General features: G+C 36.9%; 1 long non-coding RNA gene across 1 annotated transcript in view; it reads left to right on the forward strand.

The window, feature by feature from the left end:
- Positions 1–1156: 1156 nt before the first annotated feature.
- LOC123000726 (uncharacterized) overlaps positions 1157–14707 on the forward strand; it is a 33674-nt gene continuing 20123 nt past the window's right edge. Inside the window, exons 1-3 of the long non-coding RNA XR_006408912.3 lie at positions 1157–1311; positions 2056–2148; positions 8279–8349. This is a non-coding gene — a long non-coding RNA (uncharacterized LOC123000726). The remainder of the gene's footprint in view (positions 1312–2055; positions 2149–8278; positions 8350–14707) is intronic.

A 14707-nucleotide genomic window follows, 5' to 3' on the forward strand; every position in this document is an offset into this window, starting at 1 on the left:
ACTAAATAAGACAGCTTGGTGGTTTGTTCATATTACCAAAATTGTTTATTATCATTAATGAACCATTTGTCTAGTCAATCAGTCAAAACCATTGTATCCCTCCGAAATGCACTGTGTTTTGTATATAAAGAGCACAACACATTTCAATTGTGATAGATATAGGGGTTACATAAATGAGTAAGAAAGAGTCTTACTTAAAGTTCAGGCTTACAGAAGAAGAAATATACACAAGTGATTTGCTACAAAGTAGAGTAAGGCTATTATTTAAAAAGTCCAGAGAAAGTTCTGCCTAAAATCAAGATACGTTTTCAGTTAATTAAGGGAATCAGGAAAGGTTTCTTGAAGATGGCCTTTTTGTGTTGAGCCTTGAAATTCGAAGATGGTTTTGGATAGGCTCCATTTTAAGAGTCTATTTTAGGAAGAGGGGGCATACTGTGTAAGTAAAGACAGGAGGAAATTGCAAAATATATTCTGGGGAATGCTGATGGTTTTCTGTCACCTGAGGTTATAATATACAATATAGTTTGGTGATAGTGGACAGTCAAGAACATTGAGATGACATCTTGCAGGGTCCTGAATTCCAGAGTAAGGAGTTTGCTGTGGGACTTTTGAACAGAGGAGGATGGTGTTAGAACAATGTTTATAGGAAAACAATCTGAGACCAATGAATAGCCCAAGATTTGGGCTAGGAGATGCTTTGGGAAACAATTGCTAGAGGAAATGAAGACCTGAGCCAGGACCATGCTGTGAGCACAGAAAAGAAAAAAGACTCATGACCATGGAGTCTATGTGACTTAGCAACTGATTGTATGTTGGGCTTGAAGAAGATGTGGGCAAATGATTTTGCAATTTCTAGGTCAGGTTGATGGAGGAATAGTAGGGTGGACAGAATAAGTTGCAATGCCAGATTAACTGGATTCAGAGGAAAAAGGAAGTGAAGAATGAGTTTAATTTTGGACATCATAATGGTAGAAGTCTTTTCTAATAACTGTCCAGGACCACCACTGTTTCCCTCCACCCCAACACTGTGTATGTATGAGTTATGATGATATTGAATATTGTGCTTGTTTTCAGGGGTTGATGATGGGATTGGAGGTAGAAGTAGATTATAACACAGTTTTCAAGTGTTGATCTAGTATTCCCATCAAAAAATAATTATTCGTATTTAGATGCTTATTCCAGGAAAAACCACGAAGAATTAAAGATCAACAGCTTCCTATCTCCTGTTTCAGGATCCTGCTCTTCTATTCAAGAGGCCCTCTTCCAGGACCTTAAGACCCTTGAGTCCGGGACTGAATCTTCTTCAATTTTGTAAGATCATTTCCTGGCACAGTGTTCAGAATATAGTAGGCACTTAATAAATGTTTGTTAATTGAATGACTGAATCATAAGATGTACTTTACACTTGTTGCAGAAATGAGCCAATAATGGCCCCTGTATATTGGCCCTATGTTGTCTGCTTCTTCACCTCAGGCCAGGACCATTAGCTCAAAAGCCTACTTAGCACCAAACTCAAATTCTGGCACATGCAATTGTTTTAAAAATGCCCAAATAAGCATGATTTTTAGTTACTTGGAGCCTGCCTGCTGTGCATATCCCACGAAACTGCACCAAACATCTGTTAGCCTTAGATAAACAAACCTGAGATTATAAAAGCCCCCAAGTCACTGCTGCCCTTCCAGCTGTCTCACCCAGAGACTCCCCATTATGCTGCAGAGGGACATCACCTAGACGTGTAACCTCCCATCTCTGATTCCTCTCTCGCCCGGAGTTCCCTTGCTTTCGTCCTCTTTCGGGTGGTGGCCCCATGCCACTGTCTCTAGAAGGTTTCATAGTTGGAGGGACTTTCCCATCCACACCTGTGCACCCCTTCCCCATGCAAACCTCTCAAAGCACCACCCAAATGAAGCTCATTGTGTGCTCCTGCCACCTTGTGGTTGTATCTTTTCCCTTCATCGGCTCCCAAATCCCTGAACCCACAGTATAAGAGGGAAAACACTAATTTCTTTAAATTGCTTTCTCAAGACTATGTGGGTTTTTTTTCCTTCCTTTTAGTAACTTCAGATTTTGGTACTCACTGAAAAAAATTCAACCTGGCAAGCTAAAATGATACTTGGAGGTCATTTCATTAATCCCTGCTCTATATAGGTAAGGACACTTGGGTTCAGACTTCTCTCTTTCAAAATTCAACTCCTAAAAGTGAAGTTACAGAAATTAACCCCCTAAGAATTCTTAATCCAGGGCTTATACCAAGAAAGTGATCATAAATAGCTTCAAAAATAGTAATAATCTGAATAAGTATTATGCAGCCATGTAAAATAATGCAGATTTTAAAATAACATACAGAAATGTTCATAATATATTTTAAGACATAAAGTAAAAAAAAATAGTAAGTTTAGTATGTTGCATTTTTGTTTAAAATTTTTATGTGCTTAGAAAAGCACCAACAATAAATACTAAATATTAAGAAGTTATCTGTGCCTCATAGGATTAGCTGATTATAGCTTAATTCGTTTGGCTTCTCTATAGTTTCTAAGTTTCCTATCATAAACAATGTTAATCACTCAATAAGAAAAAGAGGCATTATTAAAGATGTAAATTATCATGGCAAGTTACAGGCTTAGACCAACAGTACAGTCCAATAAAACTCTGCAGTGATGGAAATGTTTTATATCTACATGGTCCAATATGATGAGTGGCCAGATGTAGCTATTGAGCATTTGATATGCCAGTGCACCTGAAGAACTGAATTTTTTATTTAATTTCTGTAGTTACATGTAGCTGCCAGTTACCATATTCGCCAAGGCTGGATAAAATACTTGGTGGCTGGGATCAGTCACAGCGCATTAACAGACATCGTGGACAGTCTCATTCTACAATGTATGCAAATGTGAATGTTTTTCTTGACTAGCTTCCTCCTAAGTTATTCTTATACTTCTTTTATAAGTTATTCTTGTATCTCATAATTTGGGATAAAGCGCACCAACAAATAATGAGATGAAACCATGTATTCAATATAAGTTCTTTGAGAAACAATGAGTCATGCAGTTCATAAAGAAGACTCTTTTGTAAATGAACAAGGAGAGTGTATCCAGAAATTACATGTTCCTTGTTAAAATGAAATGTTCATCCTTTTGCTGGGTCAAGCAATCATCTAGAGATAGAACCAGAACAACAGAAAGATCAGTTTGGATTCTCTTAATCTGGTGAACTAATCAGACTTTTACCATTTAATTTTATAGATATAACTGTTTACTTAGATTTGCTGAATGCTGGTATAACAGTTAATGTAAATTAAAGCTTAAGCTTCATTTTTGTTACTCAAGTTGTATGTTGAATTTTGTGACCAAATTTGTACTCTCCTTCCCTAATTTAAGAATTCACTTTTCTGACTGATACCAGTGTTTGTGAAATCTTCATCTCTCCACCAATACTTCATCAGCACCCAGGATCTGTCCTTATTTGGGATCTATTGTTTGTTTCTTGCTTCCTGACTGAGGAGACACTTTATCTATAGGAATATACTTTTGCTTTCCAGAAAATAAGTAGTGAATTTATGCAGCATTGTGCTCACAGTTCTGCTTCTTGATGTTACTGGAAACAAATAATCTTTATGCTGAGTTTCCTTGTTTGAGGAGTTGATTTTTAATAGATTCCATAGTGGTTCCCCTCATCTATTAATTTACCTCATAAAGCAAGAACACTATAGTGATTAAAAATTCTAGAGATGCGCTGAGAATACATTAGGAACATTATTAAGTTTTTCGGGTAGAAATTTTCTGGGAGAAATCTTTATAATTACAATGAACGTAGAAGATATACAGCTATAATTGTGAGTTTCTTTGAATTTCAAATAAAAGAGAATTCATTTAGAACAAATTACAAATTTTTACTGAAGATGGCAGAAACAGTTGGTAAAAAGAAGAGAAATGGAGAGTTTGTAATTTGGGCCCGAGGGAGGGAAAGGAAGCTAGCAAGCTAGAGAGATCAGTCTAACAGTGTGTTGCTGTGCCAGTTCTTTGGGAAAATAATCCAGAAGCTTATTTACCCAGTTAATGAAAACAAGTTCAAATAAACAGTGATGAAGTCATGTGTACTTTATAAATGGGACTTGGAAATAAGAGAATACTCTGAGCAATATCTGAGGTAGTAAAAATAATAGACACTTCCTTTGTTTCTGTTTGCTTGCTTTGAATCCACAGTCAATATTTTATCCCACTAGAATTGAACCATTTTTAAGTTGTCTTTGTTTTGTAAAAAGCTAGCTTTTGATCCTTTTACTAAAGGAATACAGGGGGAAAAAAAAACAAAAAAATTTGTTTTTTTGATAAATCAAGAGGAATAGCCAATATGGAAACTTCTCAAATCCTGATTAAGGTTTCTGTTGACTTCAGGCAAAGACCAAAGCAATATTGAGAGAGAAACATTCCACGAGAATTGAATCCCATTGGGAGAAATCAAAGAGGGAAGCTTCTGAGGCCAGGAGGAATAGCCAGGCCATGTTCCCCACATACATTGGGATGTAATGCTCTGCCTTATTGCTAATGTTAATAGACTTCAGTCTGTTACGGGTTATCAAAGCATCTGTCAGTTCAACAATAGCAATGGACTGAATAAACTGGAAATTCTAACACATAGAAATGAATTAATAATCTGTAGCAATGTATTCTACGAGTGGTTCAGGGTACAACTGATTTAAACATATCTGTTAAATTTTGATTTAAGTCATTAATCAAAAAGACTTAGTTTAATCATTTTTTCTATAAGTTATATTTCACCTCTTTTTATTTTTCCACTTTGAAACTCACTTTGGGGGAGAAAATCTGAGCTTTGTAGAAGCAAAATTGAGCACCAGTTTTGTTTTGTTTTTTTTTTCTGAACATTGTTATGTTCCTTTGGGGGGAAGAATGTATATTGCATATTATCTTTGGGAAAATCCTATAGTTTAAGAATTGAAGTCTATCATATTCTACATATATATTAAATAGGAACTATTTTGTTCTTACTAAACACTGTTTCTATGAACTAAAATAAGCATAAAACCCCCCAAAATTCTAATTTCCCTGGTGCCTCTAAAATACCCTTAAGTCTAGCTTCTACTACTATCTTTGATTTGTTTAATTTATATGTTTATATGTAGAACTTTTTAAAAGTTTGGATGGGGGCGCCTGGGTGGCTCAGTTAAGTGTTGGACTCTTGATTTTGGCTCAGGTCATGATTTCACAGTCCTGGGATTGATCTCCAGGTTGAGTCCTGATTAGGCTCCACACTCAGCACAGGTCTGCTTGAGATTCTCTCTCTCCCCCTCCTGGTCTCTCTGGACAGAATTAGCCGCAGATATTTAGAGATGTGATAGAGGCGCCTAACGCTGGTGCAGTAACCAGAATTTGAGTGCAACTCTGTCCTCTATGAGAACAGGACTCTCTAAGGTTCTTCACCTTTGGGCTCCTCACTTCTCATCATCCTTCCTCCTCCAGCAGCTGCAGCCTGTAGCTCTCTGCTGCCCGATGCCTGATCTTCCTTCAGTGCTTAGAATGTTTTTGGTAAAACTGAAAATGCCTTTGTAACATCACAAAATATGTATTTTTTAACTTTAACTTTATGAGGATGTTACTTCTGAAACCAGATCCTTTTTTCCTCATCAATCTGAAATGATGCATTGTTTAAAATTCATTCAACACTATTGAGCTGCTACTTGTGCCAGAAGCTGTCACAGAAGCATGGATAGCATAGTAAGAAAAGGCCAAGTACTTGCTGTCAAGGACTTTACTTCCCATTGAGGGAAACAAAAACAGATAAATATATAATGAGAACGAGTGATAAGTGCTAGAAAGAAAATCTAAAGCAGGGTAAGAGGTGAAAGAGTCAGAGGAGAACCTACCCTTTACAAGGCGGTCTGGGATGACTTCTGATGAGGTGACATATGAGCAGAGATCTGAATAAAGAGAGCACAAACCCTGTGGCTATCTGGAAACAGCTCTAGGCGGAGGAACCAGCAAGTACAAAGACCCTAAGAGGGAACCTGTTTGGCATGTGTGTGAGTTTGCTAGGGCCTCCATAACAAAATACCACAGACTGGGTGGCTTAAACAACAAAAAATTCATTTTCTCACAGTCTGGAGGCTGAAAGTCTGAGATCAAGGTGCTGGCAGGTTTGATTTCTCCTGAGGCCTCCGTCCTTGGCTTGCAGATGGCCATCTTCTCCCTGCATCCTCACGTAGCCTTTTCTCTCTGCATGCACTCCTGTCGTCTCACCCTCTTAAAAGGGCTATCCAGTTGGATTAGGGCTTCATCTTTATAACCACATTGAACCTTAATTATCTTTTTATAGGTCCTCTCTCCAAACATAGTCACGGTGTGGGTTAGGGCTTCAACATACAAATTTTAGGGGGACACAATTCAGTTCATACAGAGCATTTGAGGAAGAATGATGTAAGAAAAAATGTGTATCAGTATTGACATCCAAAAAAAAGGACATTTGATTTATTACAGCTCATATTCATGTGTTTATTCAGGAATTTTTTATTAAGCATTCACTCTGTGTGAGATACTATGTTTAGGACTGGGAGATATAGTCTTGAACATGAAGAATTTGCTGGGGAGTAGGAGATGTGGTACCAACACACTGAGCACCATAAGACACATCAGATAAACGTGACTTAGAAGAAGAGACTGTGCCGGCTTTTCATTTGATGCCCTTAACCTTGCCTTTATCTTGTTTTCTTTCTTACATTGTTCTTTTTCACTGAATTATTCTTTAGTTGTACCCATTGAAGAATGGGAACAGTTTTATTATTTTCTAATAAGGAACAACTTTCAAAAGAAAGACATTCTGTTTTGATCCTGAGAGCCTTTTACAGAGATTTTATCTCCTTGAGACTTATTTTGTTATCATCATTCTCTTTGGAGCAAGATGTGTACTATTCTATAGCTCATTTTGGTTATCCGCTGTTGTATAACCAGCCACCCCAGAACTTAGTGACTTAAAACAACAACAAGATGTATTTTGCTCTCAAATCTACAACTTAGCTGGGCTCTACTTGGTGTTGGCTGGAACAGCTCAAAGGTTGGACTCCTCTGATAACTCGTTAACTCACATACCTCGCAGGCGATGCTGGCTGTTGGCCAAAAGAGCATCTATGTGTGGCCTTTTCATGTGGCTTGAGCTTCCTCACAACATGGTGACTGGTTCAAAGAGCGGTGAGAAATAGAGACAGAACCAGACAGAGGCCATGTCACCTTTCTAGACTAGCCTCAGAAGTCCCACAGCATCACTGTCACAACATTTTATGTGTAAAAAGTGAGTCAGTTAGGTTGGCCCATCTTCAGAAGGAGGGGAATTAGATTCTATCTTCTCTGGGAAAAGCATCAGAGAATGTGTGACCATGTTTTAAAACTACCACCCCATGTACAGTTAAACAGCGTAGAGAATTCTGTGCCTTTGAAGACTGAAAAGCCCTCCCCTAAGGACTGATAAGGAATATCAAAGCCAAGACTAGCACAGAAGGTGAATAAATATTATCTGAATCAGAATATAAGGCAATTTATTTGTGAAATATGTTTTGTTTGTTTTGTGTTTTGCAAAATTAGTCCTCAGAGAAAAGGGAGTTACTGAATATTCAAAGTCCTTTTAAAAATTCTCATATGATGTGGTGGTATTCTTTCAGTTACTCTATTTAAGTTATAAAAAGTTATTTATAAAAATGCATTAATCTGGAAAGGTCTCAATCAATGTGATATTGGGAATTTTCTAATGTCTTCTAATGGAACCAGTAAACGGGGAGACAAAGGCTTTTAGTATAGACTTGGTCATTATTTCAGTCAGGACCTTCCTATTGTAAATGTTGGCATACAGATGTAAGCAAGGTGATCAAAATCAGGTTTTGGGGTTTTTGTTTTTTTGTTTTTTTAGATTTTATTTATTTATTTGAGAGAGAGCACGCGAGTGGGGTGAGGGGCAGAGGGAGAGGCAAACACCCCACTGAGCAGGGAGTCTGATGCGGGGCTTGATTCTGGGACTCTGGGATCATGACCTGAACCAAAGGCAGACACTTAACCAGCTGAGCCACCCAGGTGCCCCCCAAATCACGTTTTTTTAAAGCAATTTAATAAGTTGTTTATCTTATAGAAATAACAAACATATGTCTTACAAGATAATGAAAAACAGCGATCTTACTGCTTGACAGTTGGCTGTTTTTTCCATGGATGAAATTCCCAATTTATAGCATCAGATGCCAATTCAGTTTTTATCTCAACTTAAAAATTGTTTTATTTCAAAGGACTTAAAGCTGGGAAACTGTTAGATGGCTCAGAAGGTGACTCTTCTGAAGGTGAAGATTCGTGTCAAAATGTAAGTAAAGAATTTAAGCAAAATTGTGGATGTGTGAGCATGTGTGTCTTCTATTGTGGTTAAATATGACTGTTCACTTACTAATTGGTTTTCACTTAGAAATTATATACAATAATTTATTATTTAAAATAAGTAGACATCATTGTTTCTCTTTGAGATGAAGAATTAAGTTAAGATTGAATACCTGTTCTGAATGAGGATGATTTTAAAATCAGGTCACAGTAAGAGCTCTTCAAAATGGGGAGGTATTGGTCAAAGGGTACAAAGTTTCAGTTATTCAAGATGAATAGGTTCTAGACATCTACTGGACACCATAGTTTCTGTAGCTAACAATACTGTATTGTATTCTTAAAACATTTGCTATGAGGGTATTTCTTATGTTAAGTGTTATTACCTCCCAAAAAAAAACCAGGAGGAAACTTTTGAAGTGATAGATATGTTTTGGCATTGATTGTAGTGATGGTTTCACTGTTGTATACTTATTCCCAAATTAATCAAGTTATATATATTAAATATGTAAAGTTTTTTTTTGTATGTTAATTATAACCTAAATAAAGTGTTTTTTATTGGTCTTCTTTCCCTGTGATAGAAGGAATGTGAATTAGTGTGACAGTTGATTTGAGTAATTAAACAGTATTTCAGGATTAATTAGATTTGAAGCTTTGTCTTCCCACCTATTCTGAGTCATTTTTCTTATATTCTGCTGGTACAGTTTGTTGAAATAAGTTACCCACTATGACTCTTGGTCTCACTGATAGACTCAGTGCTGACAGTACTATTTAATTCTGTTATCACTCAACTGCTGTATAAGGATTACATGACCTTTATGAATATTATATATTTATCTTTCAAGCTCTAGGTGGCTGAATCTTTACCTTAGGGGAATATGTACTCCTCAACAATAAAAATATTAAAAAGGTGATTAAAATTTAATAAAGCTGCCAAGTGAATGAGATTGATCTCTTTAGAGATAATTTCCCTTGCGAGATTGTAGAAATGATATAAAATTCATTTTCAAACATTTGCCTGCAAAGCTTTTTAGATTTACTTACACTAAGGAGATACCATTGAAGCTTCAGGAAAAAATATTTCAGAGTTTTAAAGGCTTCAGAGATTTTTTTTTTTTTTTAATTTGCTTGCTAAGACAAAGAAAAGCATTCTAGCAAAGGTACCAAGTTACAAACAGCAGTATATTATCTAAATTTGCTTTGGAAAGAAAATTAAAAGGGCACGTTTGATTCTATTTCTCTTATATGGTTTTCTTGAAATTCCGAAGCCATACAATGAACAAAAAGGTCAGCTGATTAAATGCTTATATTTGGGACAAACCACTGCTCAGAAATGAAGCTGACAGTATCCCTCAAACTTTGTTTTTAACAATGATTAGATAAATAAGCTTATTTTTGAATTTAACAAAGCATCATGCTTACCTACTAAGAATCAAGAATAAGATAGTCTGCTTCTAGCAGGCAGACAGGTGTTGTTGTTGGTGTTGTTGTTGGTGTTGTTGTTGTTGTTGTTGTTGTTGTTTTAATCCTCTTAGAGGATTTAATCCTAGAACACCTAGATGCCAGATATATTTCACAGAAAATGTGTAGCTGAGATCATACAAAAGTAAGAGAATGCCTAGGGATCTTACATAAAGAGAAGACTAATATCTGAGTGCTAATCTAGTTATGAAGTCTCAGCTGATCTCAAGGTATCAGGACAGCAGGGAACTAGAGCCTTGTTTTTCTTCTTCCTCCCCCTCCCCTTGCTGCTGCTGCTGCTGCCCCTCCTCCTCCATAGAGTCAGTTTATTAATAAGCACCCTGAAGATCTACATGTGTTGCAGCTTTCATGTTTACGGAGAAGGAGCTTCTCACCGTGATGTATTAGGATTCCTAACTCCCTGGCGAGTTCTTCAAATACTGAAATAGAGAAGCTGCCTCAAGAGACCCTAGCTTCCCTTTGGCCCAATATGCATGAGGTAGTGGTTCCCCAAAGTAAATCTAAACTAAATATCCTTAGGAGATTCTTTTGGGTAATCTACTGCTGGTCTCTATCCTGGAAAACAAGGAACTCTTGCAGAGATCTATAATCACTACCAATATATTTACATGAAAAGTGCCTGGCTTATTCCCATTTAATAGCATTTGTTGGGGGGGGAGTGTTAGCATCTAAACAGAGGCATACCCTTCACCAACCTAATAATAAGAATAGAATTTGTATGAAACACCACAGATTAGATATTAGATGGATTTTTTTTTTATTAAATGACCTTTCAGGGACAGTGAGCTCCTTTTTAGTGGATTTTTTTTTCAAAGATCTGTGTTGACTTCACATGGCTTAAGCTGCAGTTTTTCTGTGAACTACTCTCAATGTACACCCACGTACTCATGTGTCAGAGCCACATGACCCTTTTACTTGGATTTATGGTTCAAAGTACACTACCTACAGCATCCAGGAAACACCAAACATGTAAAGGTATATCAGGTTGGTAGTGAATGGAGGCGCCTGGCAGAATCAAATACAAGTCCTCTATGGAGAAATATGCCCTCAACTCAGGACCCAGGATGCCCCAAATCAGCCAAATATAGCTCCCAATATGGAATAACTAAACACGTGAGCAAATAAACCACCATGGGCAAAAGTCATCAGAAACTGAAATGGCAAAATAAGACACGAAAGGATTTCAGATACTGAAATTATCAGATGGATAATATAAAATAAATATTTACAGAGGCCAGCTGTCAGTTTCATTGTGGTTCCTTTAAAGGTATCAAAGATATGAATAAAAAATAGCAGTATGGTAAATGAGTAGGAAGTTTTGGGAAAGAACCAAATGTGACTGACTACTAAAAATTAAAAATATTATTGATGGAAGCACCCAAAGTGTCCATCAATGGATGAAGTCAGACAAAGACAAATACTCATATCATACTCGTACTCATACAAATGTGTGATCTCACTTGTATGTAGAATCAGAAACAAACAACCCCTAAACCCCTAGATACAGAGAACAGATTGGTGGTTACCAGAAGCTGGGTGGGAAGGGGGTGGTGGGCCAAATGGGTGAGGGGGGTCAAAATGCACACACTTCCAGTTATAAAATAAACCCTGGCGTGTAATGTACAGCATAATGACTATAGTTAATAATACTGTATTTGGAAGTTGCCAACACAATAGATCTTGAAAGTTCTCATCACCCAAGAAAATAATATTATTAATTCTGTAAATGGGTTAAATAGCCAAACAGTCACAGCTGAAGAGAGATTTATTGAAATCAAAGATAGAACTGAAGAAATTACACATAGCACAAAGAAACAGAAAATGTGAAAGAGACCTAAGAGTCATAGGATAGAATATGAAAATCTAATATAACTTGGGAGTTCCTGAGAGAAAAAAATAGAATAGGACAGAGACAATACTCCAAAATATAAGAGACCACTGAATTGTTCACTTTAAAATGGTTAATTTTGTTATATGGATCTTACCTAAATAAATTGTTTTAACATGAATTTCTTTTTTTTAATGTTTTTTTATTATATTATGTTAGTCACCATATAGTACATCCCTGGTTTTTTTCTTTTCTTTTTTTTTTTTTAAGATTTTATTTATTTATTTGACAGAGATAGAGACAGCTAGTGAGAGAGGGAACACAAGCAGGGGGAGTGGGAGAGGAAGAAGCAGGCTCACAGCAGAGGAGCCTGATGTGGGGCTCGATCCCAGAACGCAGGGATCACGCCCTGAGCCGAAGGCAGACGCTTAACGACTGAGCCACCCAGGCGCCCCACATCCCTGGTTTCTGATGCAAAGTTCGATGATTCATTAGTTGCATATAACACCCAGTGCACCATGCAATACGTGCCCTCCTTACTACCCATCACCAGTCTATCCCATTCTCCCACCCCCTCCCCTCTGAAGCCCTCAGTTTAACATGAATTTCTTAACATATGTATTTTTATTTTTTACATAAGGAATTTAATATATATGATGTATATCTTAACGTGTGTGTGTGTGTGTGTGTGTATAAATTTCCAGGATTGACTAAAGGCAGGCATCTATCCTCAGGAAGCACAGTAAATCCCAAGTAAGAGAAGTAAAAAGAGATGTACAATTAGGGAAAAAACAGTTTATCTCTGAAGCATTAACAATCAACTGACTTCTTAAAGTAGCAGTGGAAGTCAGAATAGGGTGAAAGATAGAATATCTTCAAGATGTTGAGTGGCAGTAACATCAAGGTAGAATAATGTACCTAGCTCTACTATGAGTCAAGAATGTGAGCAAAAGAAAAACATTTTCTGGGCAGAGGACCTGAATAGACATTTTTCCAAAGAAGACATACAGATAGCCAACAGATACATGAAAAGATTCTCAACACCACTAATCATCAGGGAAATGCAAATCAAAACCACAGTGAAATAAATATTACCTTACGCCTATTAGAATGGCTAAAATTAAGAAGACAAGAAATAACAGATGTTGACAAGGATGTGGGATAAAAGGAACCCTTGTGCACTGTTGGTGGGAATGTAAATTGGTGCAGCCACTGTGGAAAACATTTTGGAGGTTCCTCAAAGAACTAAAAATAGAAATACCATATGATATAATTCCACCAGTGGGTATTTACCCAAAGAAACAAAAACACTAATTTGAAAAGATATATGCACCCCTATGGTTATTGTAGCATTATTTACAATAGCCAAGATATGGAAGCAGCCCAAGTGTCTATCCATGAATGGATAAAGAGAATGTGTGTACACACACACACACACACACACACACACACACACACACGCGTGATGGAATATTACTCAGTCACAAAAAAGGAATGAGATCTTGCCATTTGCGACAGCATGGACCTAGAGGGTATTATGCTAAGTGAAATAAATCAGTCAGAGAAAAAGCAATACAAATGATTTCACTTATATGTACAATCTAAAAAAGCAAAACAAACAGAAACAGACTCCTAAGTACATAGAACAAACCGGTGGTTGCCAGAGGGGAGGGGGGCTGGGGGATGGGCAAAATGGGTGAAGGAGGTTAAGAGATACAAGCACAAAAATACTCAAGCTTTTATGAAAAATACAGAAACTATACCAAATTTAATAGTAATTGCAGGTATTACTTTTTAGTTGTTTTCTAATTTTTAAATAATTATTATGTACAAAAATAGATTTTCATTGCTTCTCATTCCAAATAAATTCAAACCTTATTACCAAATATATACAAATGCCTGGAATAATATATGTAAAATGAGGAATTTGAAAACTAATTCTTTCCCCAGAGGTCTTTGTTAAACTGCCAAGTTTCTCATTGAAGGACACTGGCGAAAATCTCTAAATCAGCATTTAGAGATTTCCATGCAATATCTTTTTCTGTTTTTAGTGTTTGCTTTTATATTAGTACTATTTTTTAACATTTTCTTTAATATGTGTGTTAACACCATTTACCTTATGATAGATTTCCTTTTGCTAGAATAGGTTTGCCTATGACGCTCGCTGACCTTATATTTTACAGATAAGCACTTTGTCGTTCTCTCTGTTGTGCTACTTTTTCCTCGTAAGCAGTAACTTAACCAGTTTCTTAGGCTGTAAGTAAAACATATTTTGTCATTGCCCCAATCCAGTGTTTGTCATCATTTGAAGTTAAGGTTTTCTAAATCATATCCTTTCTCTTTGAAATTCTGTGTAATGTTTACCAGTAAAAAAATACATCTATGTGTTTTTTAAGGCCTTACCTTGTGGAATTTTTTGCAGGTTTTTAACAGATGCCCAATGTCATCCAAATCAAGAAAAGAGAAGATCTGTAGGCCTATGTTGTCAGGCATGCCAACTAACAAATCAGATTTTCCCTGACACAGATTCAAAGAATAATCCAAAACTTCTTTTCCAAACACTTTCCGCATCTGACCTAAATATCAGCGAGAGAGACAGACCAGGTTATGACAGGCCAACGCAATCCCACCCACTCTCAAAAGAAGTCACTTGATTTAAAAGTTCCTGTGCCTTCTTCACAGAGGGAATAAAGCCATAGTCCCATTGAAAAGATTAAGGAATTCCAGCTTTGCTTCAGTGAATTCATAGAGTCTCACTGTTATGACATTTTTCACATTCTGTCTGACAACAGCTCTTTGAAGAGGCAGTTTTATCATCACTCTGCGATGTTCATTCATTCATTCCTCACATTGGCACTGAACACCTCTGTGTGGGAGATGGCACTTTTGTAGGCGTCAAGCCCACAGCAGTGAGAAAAGTAGACCTCCCCTGACTTCTCAGGGCTCACACCCTTCCTTAAACACAAAAGGAGCAGAAACCTGAAATGGTAGGGTCTTTCTCAAGTCCTCCAAGTCAAAAATGGCAGAACCAGATCCCCTA

This window comes from Ursus arctos, unplaced genomic scaffold, assembly GCF_023065955.2.
Source record: "Ursus arctos isolate Adak ecotype North America unplaced genomic scaffold, UrsArc2.0 scaffold_10, whole genome shotgun sequence".
NCBI classification, from domain to species: domain Eukaryota; kingdom Metazoa; phylum Chordata; class Mammalia; order Carnivora; family Ursidae; genus Ursus; species Ursus arctos.